Source organism: Anabrus simplex, chromosome 8 (genome assembly GCF_040414725.1).
Source record: "Anabrus simplex isolate iqAnaSimp1 chromosome 8, ASM4041472v1, whole genome shotgun sequence".
NCBI lineage: Eukaryota > Metazoa > Arthropoda > Insecta > Orthoptera > Tettigoniidae > Anabrus > Anabrus simplex.
In genome coordinates, this window is record NC_090272.1 from 201843058 (window position 1) to 201866586 (window position 23529).

Here is a 23529-nt window from a genome sequence, read left to right on the forward strand (position 1 = left end):
ATTTCTGTTAATACAGTCGAGCCTCGATATCTCGAACCACCAATACTCGAATTTTCAGCATCTCGAAGTAACTTAAATTTCCCGGACATTTGTCCTATTCTTCACGTGTATTTATTTCCCTATTACTCGAAATTCGGTTACACGAATTTCTCGATATCTCGAAGCAAACATTTTCTACATTTAAGAAAAAAAGACTCTGTACGTCGAATTTTGTGCAACATTAACTGTGCAATACGGCATTTGTGGTTTGTGAGGAACAGTTAACAAGTATAGAAAGTGTACAGTGATGCTGATAGTTAATATGAGGGGAACAGAAAAACTAAAACTTCTAATTATCGGGAAATCGGCGAAGCCTCGCTGTTTCTCGGGTGTGAATTAATTACCGGTCAGGTACGAAAGCAACCCCCGAAGTCGCGGATGACAAGCTCCATTTACGAATCTCGGCTGCGTGGTATTGGCGAGAAGTTTCAAAGTGAAGGGAGGGAAGCTTAAGAGTAACAAACAGAAGAGACTGTCGGATTTTTTCTAACCGAGGTATGTTTCTTCTTTCACTACTTTATGTACTGCATCCTGTCTTCTAAAAGAAGTTACTACAATAAGGGTTGTAATTAAAGTAAAGCCGTGAAATAGAGTTTGTATATTTTTAAATACCGTTAAAAATAATGTCTTGGAAAGAATCGCCAGCAGAACTGGCTTAAGAATTTCTGCAGAAAAAACAAAATTTTTAACAAATATTTGGGATGCACCAAAATTTCTGAAAACAGATATTGGCCAAATAGAGAGGGTAAAAAAATTCAAATATCTAGGGGAAATAATCCAAGAAAATGGTTTGGAAAAATCTGCAGTAGAGGAGAGGGTACATAAAATGGAGAGAGCTTATGGTGTCACCAGAGATATCTACAATAAAAGATGCCTATCCAAAAATGCAAAAATAAGGCATTACAACACAGTAGTGAAGCCAGAATGCCTATATGCAAGCGAATGTCTGGCATTAAACTATAATTTAGATAAACTAGAAATACTAGAAAGGCGAATCATGAGGAAAATATTAGGCCCACAAAACACAGCAGAAGGTTGGAAATTACGAAGTAATGCTGAAATATATAAAAAAATAGAAAATATATCAGATGTAATGAGGAAAAGGAGACTTATGTTTTTTGGACATTTATATCGAATGCAAGATAGTAGATTAACCAGTAAGATTTTCAGATATTTGTGGGGTAAGAAATCAACGACAAGCTGGGTCAATGAATTAAGAAAGGATTTAGAAAAAAAAACAATATAAGAACAGAAGAAATAAATAATAGAGAAGGCTTTCGGGAAAAAGTATTGAAAATAGGATTCCAAGGTAGGAAAGTAAAAAAGACTGGTTCAAAGTGGTCTGAAGACAGAAAGAAGAAACATAGTGAACAGATGAAAGCGTACTTGAAGAAAAGGAAAGAACAAAGAAGAAGGAATTGAAATTGGCACGTGGTCCTCTGGTGGCCCATTCGAAAGAAGAAGAAGAATGTACAGTAATCAGTAGAAGCCTGTAGACACGTATGATTCAGTTATGTGTTATACATGCTCAAAAACGGCATTCTCTATATCTCGAAATTTCGATAACTCGAAATAAAATTTAGTTCCGATGTGATTCGAGATATCGAGGTTCCACTGTATTACAATCAAAGTCATGGCAGTTAGATTCTTTTTATTAATTAACTAGCAGAACGTCATTGACGAGCCGATAGTTAGCGATGTCACCATGCGTTTAGTTAACAACTTGGTGAATTAGTCTGACCATCTGCGTCATTACCTTCTATCAACAGAAGAAAACCAAAGCGGCGTGTTTCACTGAGATGGATAGAGACCTTGAAGAAGTGGGAATCACACATAATGACATCCAGAAGCGTGTCCCAGGGTTTCCTAGACAAGCGAAAATTAAAACAGGAAAGGCATGGACGCAGAAGAGGAACGAACGACACCGATAACGCATGCGGAAGTTCTAGGCAGACATCAAAGTCAGAAGTACCCAGTTGAAAGGACGTGGTGCAAAGTCGGCCGATACGACACGAATGAATGAATGAAATAATAATAATAATAATAATAATAATAATAATAATAATAATAATAATAATAATAATATCATTAGAGGAAACGAAGCATACGCAGAATTTTCAGCAAAAATGCAAGAAAGATAAAACTGAAACGGAAGATGGTGCAATTTTACAGGTAACCTTTTTTAAACACCTTGGGGAAAAAATTCTTCCTTCGGCATTAGACAGTTTAGCCAATACATACATAGTTTTTTTGCCTATTTGCTTTACGTCGCACCGACACAGATAGGTCTTATGGCGGCGATGGGACAGGAAAGGCGTAGGAATGGGAAGGAAACGGCCGTAGCCTTAATTAAGGTACCCCAGTATTTGCCTGGTGTGAAATTGGGAAACCACGGAAAACCATCTTCAGGGCTGCCGACAGTGGGTTTCCAACCCACTATCTCCCGGATGCAACCTCACAGCTGCGCGCCCCTAACCGCACGGCCAACTCGCCCGGTAGTTTGGCCAATACAGAAAGGGCCTCAAAACTTCAGAGGACATTTAGACTAACATGGGATCACTACAATAAACGAGTAATGTCACGTGATGCCAAACTGAAACATTACATAACAGTTATTCTACCGGAAGCTCTTTATGCATCAGAAACATTAATTTTAGGGGGTCATTCTAAAATTGCAGATATTGAAAAACAAGAACGTTAAATTCTTAGGAAAATTTTCGGCCCCATACAAGAAAATGGAATTTGGATCAAAAGGCGAACTGCAAACCTCTATAGTTGCACAGATGGTTTCATCAATACTGTACGGAGGAGACGTTTACATTTTAAATAACAGACTCAAAAAAAGGTAATTCAATGTGATAAATTCCCAAAACAGGACAATAAACTGGCCGGAAGAAACAAGTGGGGACCTGAATGAATTGAACATCAGGGAACACGTCATTAAAAATCGCAAAGTCTTCAGAACCTCAGTAAATAAACAGAGATGTGTGGTGAAAACTAGCAGCAGGAGTGGTACAAAGTGGTCAGAAGAACGGAAGAGGCAACACAGTGAGATTTTGGAAGAATAGGAAGGCGAAAGTCAACAAGCCAATGAACAAGTTCCAACGCGCTCTGTGAATGAGCATAACGAGACAACAACAACAACAACAACAACAACAATAATAATAATAATAATAATAATAATAATAATAATAATAATAATAATAATAATACTTTTACTCTCAGTAACGACGTTTATACGGATTTTAGAGACGCCAGGAGTTCCTCCAGGTGCCAATAAATGTACCGACACGAGGCTGAAGTATTTTAGGACTTTCAAATACAAACATGAGCAAGAATCGAACACGCCAACTTCAGTTCAGATGGCCAGCGCTCTGCTGTCTTGACAACTCACCCCGGCAAATAATTAATCATAGTTTTAGATTTGTATAAGATCATTTTTAGGACAATATCATTCAATGCAAACAAAGGTATTTTAATAATCATCAGAAAGTTTCTCATTTCAGTAGACTGCCACTCTCGAAGGCTTCTGACAACAGTCGAATCTAATTCCAAGAACCTGCTTCATATTATAATATCATCTTCACTTAATGTCATAATACAAATATGCAAAAACTGATGCGCTCGTAGAATACAGATTATTAACATACGGTCCAGTAAGGGTCTATTGAGTATATTTTAGTGCTAGTACAATGTTCACAAAGCTGCACAATATTACGACTTTCAGCAGTGGAATTTTTATGTTAATACGAACATGACAACTGTGGTTAACTACGCAACCCGCAAAACGAAAATATATCAAACTAATACAGCGCTTACATTTTGTTATCCAGTACTTCCAATAAAAGATAACAATGAAGAGCTTTAGGGGGTTACAATTGCAAATTAAGCGTAAGAAAAAGAGGCCAGGACAAACAACGACTAAAAAGCGAACAACAAAGGCAGCGCCAACACGGTGCATTGTGCTATTTGAATAGAGTAGCAGTGTAAAACATGGAACAGCATATTTCAAACTTGTAGCACAGTTTGTTTTTATTGTTCCGAACATCCTAGGGTAGGTTATGAACGTAACTAACTTTTACGTTTGACGATGAGGCGTTATCCTGGCTCTGATAACAGCTATGAATGGTAGGTGTGCGACTGCATTGTTCAACTCAACACCTGCCCCACACCACCTGCACTACGAATTCTAATTACTAACCATTCATTCTGTCGATACAGTTCACGTCCAATTATTGTATTGGGGTAATAATTCTCCACAGTTAATTGGACGACAGCATTTAATATGGCAAACGCAACTAGAGTTTTGGTGTACTAATACTACACTAGATGGATGGAGCACAAATTCCTCTGCGTAGCACAACGAAGTTTTCAACCAGTATATTGCTGGTTACTGTTATAGAGCCTGATTAGTGCAGCAAGTTGATAGGTATTACTTTATTGATGCTGCATATCAATTAGTTTGACAACTGTATGACATACTACGTAGATAATTAATATGACCCGAAATAGGCGATAGATTACTGCCATTGCTTCAACAATAATGAATGCCCACCATTCAACGTACAATAGCAAACCGTTAAGAAAATCATACTTGAGTTCTTCCTGAAAAAGAGAACACCAATCTCGTAAGTCACCGATATTATCCTTCTGATATATTACATGAAAGGAGGTGAATACGGAGTAATGAACATTGATCAGAAAGCCATCCGCTATATAGAACACTTCTATTTGACACCAGACAGTCCATATTAAGGTTGATAATCAGGTGAAGAAGAATCCTCCGTAGCTCAGACGGCAGCGCGTCGGCCTCTCACCGCTGGGTTCTGTGATTCAAATCCCGGTCACTCCATGTGAGATTTGTGCTGCACAAAGCGGAGGCGTGACATGTTTTTCTCCAGGTTCTCCGGTTTTCCCGGTCATCTTTCATTCCAGAAACACTCTCCACTATCATTTCATTTCATCTGTCAGTCATAAATCATTGCCCCAGAGGAGTGCGACAGGCTTCGGCAGCCGGCACAATTCATATCCTCGCCGCAAGACGAGGGCTTCACTTTTTCCATCCCTGACCAGGTCATTAACTGGAAAACAGGTTGTAGGTGTTCGTTTTTCAATCAGGCGAAGAACAATGAATATCTGCAAAGGAGTCCGGCAAGGATGCATTCTCAGACCACTATTATTTAATTTGTATTCTGAGGGTATACTTTTCTTTTTAACGTTGAAATTGCAGACCAAGTTGGGGTCCCCCATACTTCGAAAACCGTAAAATTAAGCAATTTCCTCAATCGTACCGAAAGTTTAAGGGCTAAAGGGCCTTGAAAGGTTTCAAATTGTGAGTCTCGGATAGCTCTATCAAACTAAAAAAAGTTCGTACATCACTTCCGACCTAAATGCAAATCCGGAAAAACGGCCCAAAACCGCTCGTTTCTTTACTCGTCTTCTTTTTTATTCAAATCCTAGCCAAATTAACTTATTTACATACCTCTTTCTGTAATATGTTCCTTGGTTGAATACGCACAGGTATTTGTATGATTTTTAGAAAAATGTCTGCAGAGAATGTACTTATAAGGGCTGACGTGAAACACTGCATTGACTCACATTACCGCTCGTAGTGGTGCTTAAGTGGAACTCTGCATTGACTCGCATTAGCGCTCGTAGTGGTGCTTAAGTGGAACTCTGCATTGACTCGCATTAGCGCTCGTAGTGGTACTTAAGTGAAACAATGCATTGACTCACATTAGCGCTCGTAGCGGTAAAATAAGACAAACTGTTAATCTAATCGACCGGATAACGATGATTAAGAAAAGGAATTTAATTTTTAGGAATAAATAAGGAATATATTCTTATACTACTTTATTATTTTTTTATTTACCTAAAATTCGTAGCTCATATCCTTAGGATGTTTCCAACATTGAGTTGCTTGGTTAATTCCGATAGCACGGGGACTGGGTGTATGTGTCGTCTTAAATCATTTCATCCTCATCACGACGTGCAGGTCGCCCACGGGTGTCAATTCAAAAGACCTGCACCTGGCAAGCCGAACTTGTCCTTGGACACTCCCGGCACAAAAAGCCATACGCCATTTTATCATATCGACAGAATACGCAGAGAAAAATTTCCCAAGCAGATCATAAGCTTCCAGCCTAGAGGAAGTCAGTCGGCTGGGCGCCGAGATAAGATGTGCAGAGACGGTAAGAGGCCACTTGGCCCACTATATCTCAGCACAATGATGATGATGATGATGATTATGAGTATGGTTCCCTTTGGTTATTACAGCCAAGTGCAGTTCTTGCATGGCCGATCTTCATATAAGGGAGGATGACATCTGTCGTGGGAAGTAACTGTTTGCCAAACAGTGGAGGAAAGTCTAGGGTGTTAGGAACGGAATATAAACCCAGTCTCTGAGTCAGCGTTAATCCCCACACAGACTTTTTTGCACGATTACATTAAAAGAGAAGCAACCAAAAAAATGATTACTGACAACAATATCGGTAAACTACGGAACAAGCAAAATAAGCCAGAAAAGAACAGCTTACTGAAATCCACCCAAGACTAATCAACAGATCCAACACAGCCTGTTAAAATAAGGAACAGCTAGAAACAGATTTTAAGTCCAACTGGCATGAAAGTCACACGGTAAACAACATAAAACAAATAACCGCTGACGTAGAAATTACCTCGGAAAATAAACATACCAATAAGATAAATAATAAATAACGCAGTCACCAACGTAGTCCTTAAAATAATTATACATTAAAATTCCTTTAAACAACCGTATTTCAAATTTCAAAACCTTGTACTATCGTCAAGAGCAAAATAAATAATGAGAACTTAATCGTCACAAAAGCAGACTAAGGGAACACAACCGTCATAACGTAAAAACACGAGGATATCGTCGTTGCGTCTCAAAATACCTCTATGTGACAATGTTGAGGGGAGATATACTAACCCGCAGCACAGGTATCACTTAGGTCGAAAATTCGTTGATATAGCACATGCAATACCGAGCCTCAGAGGGCAGAACCTTTCTGAACAAAGTTCTAAGCTGAAATATTATCAGATAGCGGTTTTGCTAAGCGCAATGACGTTATAAAAATCCATTAATAACAACGGAATACAAGAGATCCAGCTTGACCCAACGAATGCATTTCAAAACGAGATGAAACAAGCGATTAAGGAAACACCAAGCATTAAAGAGAAAGATTTACCACCAAAAATTCCAATCTCCGCACACTAACAACCCTCCCCAAACTACTGAAAAATTTATGTCCCATCACGCCAATAGTTAATTTCAAATTTACAATGTAAGCAAACTACTCAACCAAATACTACAAGGAAAAAAATACTCTACTAAACGATCAAAAACACCTTTCAATTAACTAAATAAGCTACATATAACTGAGAGCATTACTAATGTGTACACTAACGTACTAACAGAAGAATCAGTTAAAATTATAGGAAGCCATTTATAAGAAAGCAATTCCCTACAAGAAACAAGCGAAATAATTATTAACCTTCTAAGAACAACCTTAAACCAAAACAATTTCGCTTTCGGCGATAAAACCTTTTGTCAAAATGAAGGGTTAAGCACGGGCTCACCATTATTTGGAATAATAGCGAATACAAACCTAAATAACATTGAAAACTACTTCTTAACCAAAGGGGGCTCTAACACTGGAGCGGATAAGTACATGTCGTAATAGAATAATGACGTCACGAACACGCAGCACTTATTAAACCCACTGAATTCCTTAAAAAGCTCAATCAAATTCACAATGGAACCAGGAACTAACAAGAAATTCGATTTATAAACACCACAATCGGTAGAGAAAATGACAACCTGTCATACGCAATATACAAGAAACCCATTCAGAATTCGCACATAACAAAGAACGAATCCAAGCACTCAAACACGCACAAATTAGCAGGACTGAATACAGTGACACACAGAGCAATATCTGTGACAAAGCACAAAAGATTTAAAAAAACGAAACACAGATAATAAAACAAATTGCGAAAGAAAACATCCACTCACCTGACACAGTAGATCGATTATTAAGGAAACAAAGAAAAAAGGAGAAAACTCATCTGAAAACAAATACATAGTCCTCATTTACGTCAACAAGAACGCAAACAAGGTCTAAAAATAGTCTTCAGAACGAACACCAGGTTTCAAAGACAAAGCATAAGCAAATGCAACCTAAACAAAAAAGACCTTTTCTCTAAATTAACTCAAATGCCAAGAACTAAACTGCAACACCACACATATGGACCAAGCAAAACGCCATTTCCACACCAGATAAAACGCGAAAATGCTGTCAGATAGAACTGGAATCCAACCTTCGGCGAACATGTATATGATAGCTCCCCCATTTGACATACATCAACACACATCGGAAATAGAAAGCAAATCACTAAACACATAGCAGGCAATATTAATACACATCCCCAAAACCAGTATGAGGCCAACCAAACCATCCTCAACGATCACACACAGTAAATTAAACTTTTGGTAGGATAAAGTTTTTATTCTGATTCGAAGTACATCTGCAATGTGGGTTAAGTTATGTCTATCCGTACTAAGTTCTACGATCTTAGTCAGCGACTCGCCGCTCGGGACCGTTTTGTAGGCTATTATTTTATGGCTGAAGACAATGTCATACAAGTTTTTAATTCATTGCTGCTCATTGACTTCTTCAAACATCTTTATCATGCATCATTTTCTAATACAAGTAGCGACAAAGACTAGAGCCACGTTGCACTTATCTTTTTCTTCGCTGAATAGAGTTCCCCCCCCCCCTCCGCTGCACCGCCCTGCGCCCTCCCCTACCACCCGAACGGACTTGTTTGTGTCAGTAAGCCACAATCGACGCCAATGACATGAAGTCAGTCCTTGCTCAGGCGCTGGGATAACGGACGTGAAACCAGAGCAGGTGGGTACACAATAATTTCTCACAGAGTGCCAATAACATACTTCAACAATCCATACAATATGTCATACTCATGACATCACCCAAAAATTTACGCAACCTAAACAATATTGTACATATATGTTTAAAACTGATTTGAAAGAACCTGAGGATGTTCTTGTAGAACGAAACATGTCATTCTGTTATATGTATGTTGGGTATTCAGCCCGAAGGCTGGTTTGATCCTCCACAGTTCCGCCAACAGCTGTCATAAATAGCCTAGGCGTCACTGAAGAGGCATACTAGGGAAATGAGGAGTGAGGTAGTTTCCCGTTGCTTTCCTCACCGAGCCAGAAGTTGCTATTACATATCAGTCTGCCAAGCCCACTGAAATGCATGCACCAACCGACCCTATGAGCGATATTTTCACACCATTCATAGCAGGGACTGGCTGCTTAAGGAATGGTATTACTAGCATCGCTCATATCTCGGTCACTTTAATTTGTCAAAGCCAAGGATGAGACTGAGACACGACAATGAAAGTATCAAATTTATTCTAGCCCATACCAGAAGACATAGTGCACTGTCAACACTACCATCTTGTCAGCAAAAGCAAGTCATTCTGTTACCAACGTTTTTTCACAGGAATGTTATACTGTTCGAAGTGTTATATTTAGTGTTTCAACTGAATTAAAAATCTAAAACGTTATATGAAACAAGAATTTAAATTCAAATACCGTATATAAAAAACATACGTCAACAAAATGTCAATACCAAGCTGCTAGTTCAAATCGAAAGAGTTGACCTAAAGAAAAGTATAAATAAACATGTACAGTAAGTTAATTCTACTCATATTAATTTGTGTGATTTTTAAAAACAACTATTCACTTTAACAATTTATCCTGTGTTCCAGTACACAGACCCTTAGAGAAAAAACTAGATGAGAGATGTTAGGAGGATGGACAGGAGGTGGATGCCGCAATAAATCATACAATATGTGCCCAAGGGAAAATATCTATTGGATATCCGATAAAAATATGGATGGAGACCTCAAATCTTAATGCGATAGGCATACATTTCTTTTTTCGATTAACCTGTCTATGACCCACCCCCCTGTAAATTAATCACTCTCCGCCCTCCCAGAGGGTGCGTTCCCTTGTTTGGGAACACTGAACAAGATTGACATGGCTCAGTATCATACATGTTCGTATTACCATCAAGATAACATCAATGAACAGCCGCACACGTCTTTATTTCTATTTTGTGATCATTACATGCTATTCGAGTCATTTTGTGAACGTGCATTACGAAAGAAACATCGGTCCAACCTGGTCCGCAAAGGATGTTTACATCTCTTGAAATGTTTATGGAGCTTGAAAGAGAACAGCAAAACGCTTTCATATGGTACATTTAACTTCAAAATGCAACGTTGGGAATAGCTAACAGGCTTAAGACCTGAATAATTCTGTTCTAAGCACTAAATGCAGGACGGCCACTGTGCGAGCTTTCAGCGTAATACCTACATTCTTTCCATGTTAAAATGTACTATCTTAAGGAAATTTTAGCTAAGTGGGGAAGAGAATCTCGATCAAAGATAACAAGGAAATTGCCTCAAGCCGAGAGAGAGAGAGAGAGATCTGATCGGAAACAAGATGCAAGAACGGCACGGTTCAAGTAATATATTCAGCACCTAACATTCCCAGCGAGTAACCGGCTGCCCAGAGTGCAACAAGGAATTCGCTGTTAGAGCAATATTATATATTCATACAGCACCATTTACGGTAATTAATATTTAAACTAGTAGAATAGAGTCTAACCTGAAGAACTACAGGCTGCAACAAATCCTTCCTTAAACTAACATCCTTTGAAAGAAATATCAATTTCATGATTGCAGTATCTCACTCTATCCCACCAAGAAACTCTGTACACCCTCATTATGGGCTGTTATACCTTTCAGCGTTCAGTTCGCAAGCCCATTTTTTTTTCAATTTCCTTTACGTCACACCGACAGACAGATCTTATGGCGTCGATGGGATAGGAAAGGCCTGGGACCGGGAAGGAAGCGGCTGTGGCCTTAATTACGATACAGCCTGGTGTGAAAATGGTAAACCATGGAAAAACATCTTCAGGGCTGCCGACAGTGGGGTTCGAACCGACTATCTCCCGAATGCAAGCTCACAGCTGCGCGACTGTAACCGCACGGCCAACTCGCTCGGTTTGCAAACCTCTGTGAATAACTATACGCCTCCAGAATCCTCTATTTGCAACTAGTTCAGTGGCCTCGTTTGATTCTACATCTCTACTTTGAAATAATTAAAACTGGGTCTAACCTTCATCGTCTTCCTCTCCTCTGCTTCCGTTACACCCCACGGCCCACTCTCTTAGGTAACTATCCTCCCCCATTCGTCTCCATCTTCCCACCACCGAAGCCGCTTTATACGCACATCCAACCCTCCAGCAAGTTTGCAGCCTTCGAACAGCACTCCAGAGTGAAAAGATACTACCGTTAGAAACCTCCAAACCTCCGCCCCCTCCCAGTGCCAGCAGTGAGCTCCGGACACATCGAGCTTGTGACCGAGGCTCCTGTAATGTTTGCAGTGCTTTCCCTCCTCCACATGCCCAGCGACAAAATAGCGGAAAGGTTTCCTTATACATTGCTCCTTCAGTCTCAGAGAAGTTATGCCCGGCTGCTGCATTTAGCACTGGGACTAGTAGAAGAGAAGCATATGATACATGTAATTGGCTGTATTTATGCCTTGATGTTATAAATACATGAATTTCGATTATTTCCTCATTTTAATTTCTGCCTGAAAAGGAACTAGGCTGGGGGTTGTGGCACATGGCTTCGTGACCTTAAAGAGCAGCCGCCACTGCGCCCTTTGTTCCGTTTAACAGAGGTTCTACTGTATTTCCAAAACATCTGAGACGACCCTGTCTCTCTTTATGTCATTAAAACGATCGCTCACGAGAAATGAAGTGAAAAACTTTGAAAATCTACTTAGTATTTCGGAAATGTTCATATGCTAGCTGTTGGAAGCTGTCGGTCACACTCTACTTCTGTTAGGGCAGCGGTAGTCAAACGCTACACAGTTCACAGTGTGTACAGTTACCCCACACTGACTTCGCACGCGTGAAGAGCTTGGTAGGCGTGTCCGCTCTCGAGGAGAGAGAGAGAGAGAAACGTTATGTGGTGGGGAGCACTGTCCGTAGAGTTGGCCAGGTGTACGTATTGTATGAGTTTGACGGCTAGGGAACATAGCATACACACGGTTAAGGACGGCGGTTCATTGGAAGTGCTGTTGCAAACGCATTGCATTATGAAAAGCATATCAGAAAAGAGAAAAAGTGGCGAAAATTTGCAATCCTTCAAGAGATATGTTTGTGAGAGATTTTTCTCTGTAATGAAAATTTACAAGCCATGGCTGCATGAGAGATTATCCAACGAAAGCTTGCGAAGCAGCTTGCGCTTGTCTGTGTGCTGTACGTTTGTGCCGGACATTGATTTCATCATGACTTCGACAAACTGTTAATAAGCTACGATGCAATAGCATTTCGTATGTGATATATTGTTAAATAAAATGTATTGTTACTCAAACAACGACATATCGCATGCATCTGTATTTGTTTATTGTATATGATTTATAAACCACAATAATATAATAATGTGCTGTGTGAAATTTTCGGACTCAGGAAGGATGACTGCTACGATTAGCAGTATTCCCCTTCCGAATGGCTAGTCGAGTCGGTCACGCTAGGAGGAGCAGTTACGGAGGGGTGGTAACAATGTGCAAGCATGAGGCCAGCTCATCGTACAGTATAGCAGTGTACTACACAGGTGCAACATTCCTGGCCACCGCTGTGTTAGTTTGTCGAACGAGCCCATGTTCTCTATCCCACTTCTAGCTTTTCCTTCAGTTACCATTATCCTTGGAGCCTCCGTGGCTCAGACGGCAGCGCGTCGGCCTCTCACCGCTGGATACCGTGGTTCAAATCCCGGTCACTCCATGTGAGATTTGTGCTGGACAAAGCGGAGGCGGGACAGGTTTTTCTCCGGGTACTCGGGTTTTCCCTGTCATCTTTCATTCCAGCAACACTCTCCATTATCATTTCATAGCATTTATCACTCATTAATAAATCACCTTGGGAGTGGCGACCCCATTGTAATAACAGCCTATATCTGTTTCATTCATTACATCCCTGACCCGGTCAATGAATGGAAAACAGGTTGTAGGTTTTCATTCATTTCTCACCATTATCCGTGGAAGTGAAGTTAATATAAACTCGTAATGCATTATGCTATTTGTGCAGTTCTGTGAACCAAAAAGATAAACGATGTTTGTATACATCAACCGCGTGTGCTCTGTTGACAAAAGTACCGCAATGAAATACTGTATTTATGTCCGGCTCCATGGCTAAATGGTTAGCGTGCTGGCCTTTGGCCACAAGAGTCCCGGGTTCGATTCCCGGCAGGGTCGGGAATTTTAACCATAATTGGTTAATTTCACTGACATGGGGGCTGGGTGTCTGTGCCGTCTTCATCATCATTTCATCCTCATCATGACGCGCAGGTCGCCTACGGGAGTCAATTCAAAAGACCTGCATCTGGCGAGCCGAACTTGTCCTCGGACTGCATTTATTTTCGCGGTTACCGCTGGTCGCAGAAAAACACTTCGCGCTGCTTACAAGCAGTGCAAGTTAAGCAAGCAAACAAGCTAGCTTGTTCTTCTTTTGTCAGCAATTTAAAGTCGCACTGATTCAGATACGTTACCGGTGGCGATGGTGATCGAAAGGGCTAGGATTGCGAAGGAAACGGACGTTCCTTTAACTTAGGCACAGTCCCAGCATTTGCCTGGTGTGAACATGGCAAACCACGGACGGCAATATACAGGTTGCCGATGGCTCAAAAACATGTAGTTTAGCGTGGCTATTGATACAATGATCAGAAGCACAGGAATTTCAGTTTTTAAAGGAATCCGAATCACAGCACGAAATTTATCATTTCAAAAGTCAGCCATACGTTCCTCGTGAATGGAACTGCAGCTGGCTTATTGAGAATCTAGTAGCAATTCCACTCTGATATCACTCACCTACTATAATAAAAGCGGTATTAGTTTGTGTTGAAGTCATCTTCGGAGGTTAAATATTTTTTAATACGTCTGAACAAAAGCCCTAGAAGTGATACAGAGCGAACCTTACCACAAGAGTGCATGTTCAAACAGCATAAATTACATCTTGGAGTATATCCTGTCGGTACTATTCGTCCCACAAGACATAAACCAAGACATAAAACGGCGCGAGAAGATAGTCTTGTAATAATAAAAGAAAAGATCGCAGACTTAAACAAAATTTTATAGGGATTACAGCTTCCTTGCAACGCATGGATTCTTCATTAAGAATCGGCAGATCGGATCGCAAAAGAAGATGTATATATTCATATTTTTGTCTTAAACACTTGTGTGTTATTTTCAGTTCTTAGTATTTGAAGTTTCGATCAGTTCTATAATACTAATACATAATAATATGTATGTGGTTAAGTGTAAGAGAAGGCCAGCAGCCATAACCTCTCTACGGATAATAAAATATTATATCTACCTATTTATTCTGATTCCAGTTGGTGAGAGGAGAAAGCTTTACCGAAATTTCACCAGAAAGAGAGAGAGAGAGAGAGAGAGAATGGTAAGATATCTTCAGGCACCTAGCATTTATTCAGTTAATTTTTGAAGGAAGTCCAAAAGGTAAGATCGTTAAGGGTAGATTAAAAGTATGAATATGACAGATTAGAACAGATGTAGATGTTCTGTACAAACGGATAAATGAACAGATTAACGGAGGATACGGGGGCATGGAGTGCTGCATCAAACCGTCCATGCATTGTTGACCCAAATAAAAAGTAAAAAACTGCTTCGTCTAATATACTAAATTGTACTTTTAGTAATAGTTTGAAATAGACGATAAATCGCTGGAATAAACCATGTCACACTGTGAAATGAAGCGATTGGAGTTCAATAAAGTTTCCTAAGTCTTAACAACAGAAATCGCACTATTTTATACCCCTTCATAAGATCACCATCATGAATAAATTCCATTTTAATGAGAAAGAAATCTCAAGAAACGAGTAGCAAAAGGAGATGCAGATAAGTAGAACTCTTCCACCCCTCAGCTTTAAACACAGGATGAAAAAAGATGATGTCGAGATAAAACTTTACTGTTCACCCTCATATAACCATGAAGTAATAGAACATGAAGTTTATAGGGGCTCTGCCGTCAGCTCTCCTGAGTTGGCGCGGTGACAGGGTTGACAAAGGAATAGAAAAGGACAGATATTTACCTTGTTCTCTGTAAAATTTATATGAAAGCACTAGCCTTGTCACATGTAAATACGTCTTCTAAATGAACAAGTACGCGTTTACATCGTTTATAAAAGGACACCTTCACGATGAACCTCTTCTGGCTGATTGGTGATTTCATTTAGTTGGGTTCTAAGGAAAAGATTTCTATAGCTCATTGCAAACTTTCCAGAATATAATAAATAAAAACCACAGCGGAAAGATGAAGGAATACTTGGCTAAGAAGGAAGCTCATCAGAGTTAGGGACCATGTGGTCCAAGATAAATAAATATATAAATTAATTAAATAAATAAATAAATAAATAAATAAATAAATAAATAAATAAATAAATGAGTCAGATTATTCGAGAGCAACTTTACAAGAGAATTCTGAATTGGAATCCGATTGCAACATTTTCTGTCTTATTAGAGATCAACTCGGGGGTGTAGGGGTAGCGTGTTGTTAATAATAATAATAATAATAATAATAATAATAATAATAATAATAATAATAATGGTTTTTCGTGCCACAAACTACTTTTACGGTTTTCGGTAACCCCAAAATGCTGGAATTTTGTCCCGCAGGAGTTCTTTTACGTGCCGGTAAATATCGACACGAGGACGTCGTATCTGAGTACCTTCAAATACCACCGGGATGAGCAAGGCTTGAACCTGCCAACTTGGACAAGCAGCGTATCTTCATTTTTAAATGTCTGTTAATGCTAGTGGTTTAATGTCGCACTAATACATCGCAGGTTTTCGGCGGCGGAAGGATGGGAAAGTGTTACGAAGGTAGCGGACGTGACCTTAAACTAAAGATCGAGTATTTGCCTGGTGTGAAAATGGGAAACCATGGGAAACCATCTTCAGGGCTGCCGGCAGCAGCGTGTCTGTGGAAGGTCAGATACCAAGGGGACTGATTCGCTCAGCCTCGTGACACGAACAGAGGAGATGTCTGATATTGATATAAGAGGCGAACTCGATTAAGACAGCCGAGGAATATGGTTGAGGGCGAGACATAAGGCCAAGGTGTTTAATGAGTTGTATGTAAGAGTACGGGGTTTTTACTACTCACAAAATAGGTCGTCTGTGCTACATCCAGACCAGAAGCTGAACACAGTTAATCAGTACATTTGGCCAAAATTTATATACTGATTGCAAATGGCACCAATTCAACAACTTCCAGCAAAATACAGTATAATCCGTAGCTCCATCATAAGTACCTAATAACATGTTACACAGTATACCTGTACGACGTTCAGAGGTTTGGGTCTGGTACGAGCGTCTTGGAAGGCTTGCCTTCAAAACTGCAATATTATTATTCGTCTATTGATACGTAATAATCCCCATATGAATGTTTTTAAGGCCTCTAGAAGAAGAACTTAAAAAGATCATGTAATCATATGGATTTCCCCTGGCCAACGGAGTATCGTAAATAAGTTGCCAGAAACCTAAGGGGAAAACTTCGCCAGAGGGAGTATGACATTTGGAAAGCATTGCCTGTAAAGGGTAAAGGGAACAAATTATACAGTGAGGTCACCGAAGCCGATAATTGGATCGCCAGTAAGTGAGGACTGTCTACCTCAGAAGGGCTACCCGCTGAAAATTAATGGCAATGTTGCGGCAGTAAGAGTAGTTCCCTGTCGGTCCTTGGATGGTTCGCGGTGCAGGTATGAAACCCTTGCTTACGTTCAAAGGGCAATGTGACCGTGGTTTATTGCTCAGAAACGCTCGACGCCATCCAGTAAGGAAGCTGATGACAGCAACACTGAAAGACAAATCGTGGGGAGTTGAAGGGGAAGTATCCTGTATTGCAACAAACGGCTCCACTACATAGAGATCTTGGCATATTCAAAGGTCACCACAAGTTGATCCATTATAGACCCAACAATTAGATTTCAAACGGGAAGAATTGAGGCAGAAGTAAATGTTGAAAAGAACATATACGAGCCAATAATTAGATAATTCTAGGAAAAAAATCATCTGAAACATCCAGGAATAATAAGATTTCTAAAAGGGTCTCACGAAGTTATTCTGAAATTCTTTGAATCGTTCGGAAGAAATTTGGAATACCACACAATCTTTTCCAGACGAAATTGTCACAATGGTGCTGAAGAAATCGTGTCAAATTTTCGTCCATCACCTACCTAAATTAAAATGTGTACATTGTAAATATATACTGAGATTATACTGAGTGTCCAATGGGACTACCTCCAATAGGAGACAGTTTTCAAATAAAATAAAATGGCTCTTAACGCCGGAGGATCTATTTGGCTAGCAATGTGCTATACTGTATGTAATTGAGAACGAATTAAGAAGGGTACTGACATCCAGCCACCGAACCAGTGTAATTAACCAGACGCAGGTAAACTTTCCAGCCTGATTAGGATTCGAACCCAGCGTTCCCTGAACCAAATGCCACAACGATGAATATTCAGTCAAGGAGCCAACTTTTCCGGTACAGAATTAAGAGAATGAAACTGATTTCTTGAAATGAAAATTGAAATGGCGTATGGCTTTTAGTGCCGGGAGATCCCGGGATGGATTCGGCTCGCCAGGTGCAGGTCTTTTGATTTGACTCCCGTAGGCGACCTGCGCATCGTGATGAGGATGAAATGATGATGAAGACAACACACACACTCAGCCCCCGTGCCAAAGAAATTAACCAATGATGGTTAAAATTCCCGACCCTGCCGAGAATCGAACCCGAGACCCTGTGACCAAAGGCCAACACGCTAACCATTTAGCCATGGAGCCGGACATTTCTTGAAATACTAACGGCTATTTTAGTGAACCACTGTTTATTTCATCCTATAATTATTGCCGAACCTGACGATCGGTGAACACGTGATACTTTGTGTTATCTTACGGCTAATTGCTCGACCTGGAGCGAAACAAGCGATGTTGCTAGGTTTAATTTATGTGCTGGCACTTAAATTCTACGGATTAGCCGATAATGTAACAGTAAACACCCACGTTATAGGATAAAATCGAACTAGTGACCACAGAGATTTAGCTTTCATCTCATTAATAGCACAAGAGACCTAAAACCTTCCTGTCAGCAGCTTTGCAGTGTGTGTAGTAGGTGTGAAGATCAAGTCTGGATCAGATCCATTACCTGCATTAATTTTCATGAGGATTTATTCCGAACAGCACTAGAGAATGTTACACACACAGAGAGAGAAGGGGAGGGGTGAAATGAGGGGAGCTCTGAGTGCATCATTCGCATTTCACTGGCTCCAGTTCCTTTTCTGGCTGTGGCATACATTTCATTACCGTACTCGTCTAACTTCTGGAGGGTTGCCAGATTTACAGATGGCAAATAAGCACTTTGATATAATGAATGAAAGACATCCAGAATATATTCACTAATAAATAATAAATAACAAAATACCTCTGTGGATCAGTGGTAGACTGTCGGCATCCGCATTCCAAGATAGGGGGTTCAAACCTGACAGAGGTAGTTGAATTTTTGAAGGGTGGAAAAAAGTTATTATTGGCTTTACCTCGCACCGACACAGATAGGTCTTATGGCGACGATGGGATAGGGAGGTGCTAGGATTGGGAAGGAAGCGGCCGTGGACTTAAGGCTTCATGTCGAACGATGTCGGCGTGTAAAAGATTTCGGGTAACGTATTTGGTGTTTACCCGACAAAAGTCATTAATACTCATCGAAATTATAAACGTGTGGCCTGCGCAGAGACCTGGTGGAGGTCTTTTCAAGTTGACGCCCATAGGCGTCGTGCGTGCCTACGAGCATTGGGTTCTAGCTGTGATGAATTAAAATGCTGGAAACGGCACACACCTCAGCTCCTGAGCCATCAGAATTAACCAATTAAGGTTAAATCCACGATCCGACCGGGGACGAGCCCAGGACCAAAGACCAACACGCTAACCATTTAGCCATGGAAACTCGGCCACAGGCGCCCAAGAGGAACGTCGACCTCAAAAGTTCGGATGAATAATAAGGAGTTTCACCTGCATTCCTTCTTCCCCTATTATTATTAACAAATACATCGCGATTGGGATGGCAATGATCACTTACAGTAGTGTGATAAAGTAAAACGATTACCCAACAAACACAAAAACAAGAGTACAACAAAAAACTCCACAGAAATAAAATATTACAAGAAATACTACTAGTTTAACGCAAGCCTCCGTGGCTCAAACGGCAGCGCGTCGGCCTCTCACCGCTGGAGATACCGTGGTTCAAATCCCGGTCACTCCATGTGAGATTTGTGCTGGACAAAGCGGAGGCGGGACAGGTGTTTATCCGGGTACTCCGGTTTTCCCTGTCATCTTTCATTCCAGCAACACACTCTATTCTCATTTCATAGCATCTATCAGTCATTAATAAATCACTTTGGGCCTATATCTGCTTCATTCATTCCATCCCTGACCCGGTCAATGACTGGAAAACAGATTGTAGGTTTTCATTTTCACTACTAGTTTAACATTCTAAATCTAGCATCATCATAATATACAAATTCACACGTACCTTAAGTAGCCTATTTGAAAATTTTGCACACTGATTTACAGTAGAGTGAGCAAGATCAACAACTTGAGATTTGCTGATGACACCACCTTGATAGCATCATCTGAAGAGGAGTTGACAGAGCTGATCAAGAGAGTAGAGGAAGCAAGCCTAGAAATTGGATTACGCCTAAATCGAGAGAAAAGCAAAGTCATGATTGGTGATCGTAAGAACAACAATAATCCACATATCAAACAGACTGGAGGGTGTGAAGTTGTACATCAGTATGTATATCTAGGCTCCTTACTATCCAATTCTGGTGGTTCCAAAAATAAAGCGAAGAATTGAAATAGCAAAGGTAGCAATAATCCGTCTGCGGAAGATCTGGAAAGATAACATCAGCATTAAGACAAAAAAAAAAGCTCGTTGAATCTGTAGTCTTCTCAGTCTTCTTGTATGGCGCAGAGACGTGGACCATCCTCAAACGTGATCGTGAACGGATAGAAAGCTTTGAAATGTGGTGCTGGAGGAAAATGTTAAGGATTCTTTGGACAGCTGATCGCACGAACACATCAATCCTGAACCAACTTCAGATAAAAGTTCGTCTATCGTGTAAGGTCTCTCAACGGATTGTACGCTACTTTGGACATATAATGCGCCGAGATGGTAGTCTTCAAAAGCTGATTGTTGAGGGAAAAGTCCAGGGAACCAGACAACGAGGACGAATACCAACGCGATGGATTGATATGGTGAACGGCCCCCTGCAGTGTTCTCTCAGAGTACCCACATTGAAAGCTTTAGATAGGGAAGAATGGCGGAGTATGGTTCATCGGCTAGAGGGCTGAATATTATGATAGTCACGACGCCTCAGTCATGAGGCAAAACGAAGAAGAAGAAGAAGAAGAGCGGTCCAATTACTATTAACTTAGCATTGTAAATACAGCACGTTCATATACAAATTCACACATAATTAATTCAGAAGCCTTAATACTATAATTTACAGTGGGTTGAGTGTTGCATTTATCATACAAGATTCAACTACATGGCGAATCTTAAATGAGAACTACCATACTAGAATATATCAAAATATCTCTCCCTCTCTCTCTCTCTCATCATATATATTATTTCAGTAGTGAAAATCCACAGCCTGTTCCCAGTCATTAAACCGGGTCAGGAATGGAATGAATGAAGCCCATATCTAGCGGCGAGGATTGGAAATGTGCCGGCTGCCGAAGCCTGTCGCACTCCTCTGGGGCAATGATAAATGACTGACAGATGAAATGAAATATTAATGGAGAGTGTCGCTGGAATGAAAGATGACGGGGAAAACCGGAGTACCCGGAGAAAAACCTGTCCCGCCTCCGCTTTGTCCAGCACAAATCTCACATGGAGTGACCGCGATTTGAACCACGGCATCCAGCGGAGAGAAGCCGACGCGCTGCCGCCTGAGCCACGGAGGCTTCCCTATTAGTATAGAATCCCTTTTGCGGCGCTCACAAGTAACCGATCGTGACAAATAAGCATTCAAAAGAAATAAGATAATGACTAATGGCACTGTCATTTCATAAATATCGATAATTTATTTTTAAATGAGTTTTAAAAATTGTACGAAGGGTGCGATTTGCAAATACTGATGCTATTGGCTTTACGTCGCACCGACACAGATATGTCTTATGGCCACGATGGGACAGGACAGGACTAGGACTGAGAATGAAGCGGCCGTGGCCTTAATGGGGGGACAGCCCCAGCATTTCCCTGGTGTGAAAATGGGAAACCACGGAAAACCATCTTCAGGGATGCCGACAGTGGGGTTCGAGCCCACTATCTCCCGAATACTGGATACTGGCCGCACTTGAGCGACTGCAAATACTGATACTGTAGGTAAATACGCACCATCATTGCTGTTCACTTCACATTTTGTTCGCTGGGACACCTGTTTTATGTCATTAAAATATGGTGTAATTATCAGTTATAAAAATAATGATAGTAAAACCAAAAATTACTTGCAGAACATTCGTCAATATAATAATGCACTTGCATTTGCTTCCGTTCAGGTGGATACCATAAATGCTAAAAAATCAAAGATTACAATAAGTGGTAAGTAAGACTGTCCAATATTGTACTGATTTGTATATTCCTTAGTTCACCAGGGGGTTACTCCAATATTAACAACCAGCCGCTTAACTTCGCAGACAACTGGAGACAACTCATTATCAGCCATGCCAATCACATTGCAATTCGACAGCTGTCATCGCGTTAAAGAAATTCACTGAAAAGATAATAAGGTTTCAGTGAGATAAAAAAGGAAGGAGATAAAATATTTGCGGAGAACGTTCAAATAAATCGACTAGAGCCAGAATATCGTTTATCGCGCTCTTGACAGTTTGTCCCCCTGTGCTTGTCGACGAGCAGGTTGGCTCTGAGATTAACCGAACCACTAGATTTAAAGAGGAAGAGGGAGGAGGGGCGCTAATTGATCGCGCGGGTTTCGGATATGAGTGTCGCGGGAAATGGATTGCTCTTCACGACTAGATTTCGCTGGCTGCTAATAAGTACCGGGCCTAAGGTGATGGAAAGCGTTATAGACAGATGTTTCATGCAGGACAGGTTCATTTGCATCTCGCTTTACATATGCTACTGAAGTTCAGAATATTTAAGAACGCTCAACATCCGATAATTAGTTTAGAGCAGGCTTGATTAAGACCACATACGTCTGCTCTCCATGGTTAACCCTAGTCTGTATGACCGCGGCAGAAAAACAGTCCTTTACTTGACGTATACGCTTCGAGGTTTGCTTGTTTATAAAACCTTCCTGGCTTAATCAGGCCATGTTCATCTTACTGTCGTTAGAATCAATAACTTCCGTGTTATAGCGGTCCGAATGGCCGCACGTCCATTTTATTATTATTATTATTATTATTATTATTATTATTATTATTATTATTATTATTATTATTATTAACAATAATCTTTCTTTCTTTATTTACTTTCTTTCTTAATCTGTTTACCTTCCAGGGTCGGTTTTTCCCTAGGACTCAGACGGGAATCCCACCTCTACCGCCTCGAGGGCAGTGTCCTGGAGCGTGAGACTTTGGGTCGGAAGAGATGGAACTGGGAAGGAGGACCAATACCTCGCCCAGGCGGCCTCACCTACTATGGTGAACAGGGGCCTTGTGTAGGGATGTAAAGATTGGAAGGGATAGTGAAGGAAGAGGGAAGGAAGCTGCCGTGGCCTTAAGTTAGCTACCATCCCGGCATTTGCCTGGTGGAGAAGTGGGAAACCACGGAAAACCACTTCGGGAATGGCTGAGGTGGGAATCGAACCCACCTTTACTCAGGCTGAATGGACCACGTTCTAGCCCTCGTACCACTTTTCAAATTTCGTGACAGAGCCAGGAATCGAACCCGAGCTTCCGGGGTGGGGGGTAGCAGCGAATCACGCTAACCACTACGCCACACAGGTGGGCAAAATTATTATTTACGCTGTGAAATGCCTGCTTAAAGTTGTCAACGATGAAGCGCAGTTATCAGTGAATGTTATTGCTTCAAAGACGTAATAATGAAAATAAAAAGTTTAGTAGATTGAAGTACCAGGTGTTTTTTTTTTTTTTTTAATTTTATTTTTTTTTTACAATAAATTTCAGGGTTCTTCTAGAAGATGTTATCACAGGTTCCGCCATACTAATATTCCTCCCGTACAACTTGAAAAACAAAATCTGGTGTATAACTTCCAAGCCAACAATAATATCGACAACTGATAGCAAAATAATCATAAGAAAAA

The 23529-nt window shown here is 40.6% G+C and overlaps 1 protein-coding gene across 1 annotated transcript in view; it reads right to left on the reverse strand.

Annotated features, from left to right (window-relative positions):
* Tpst (tyrosylprotein sulfotransferase) overlaps positions 1-23529 on the reverse strand; it is a 662871-nt gene that overhangs the window by 375394 nt on the left and 263948 nt on the right. The gene's annotated exons all lie outside the window — the stretch shown is intronic.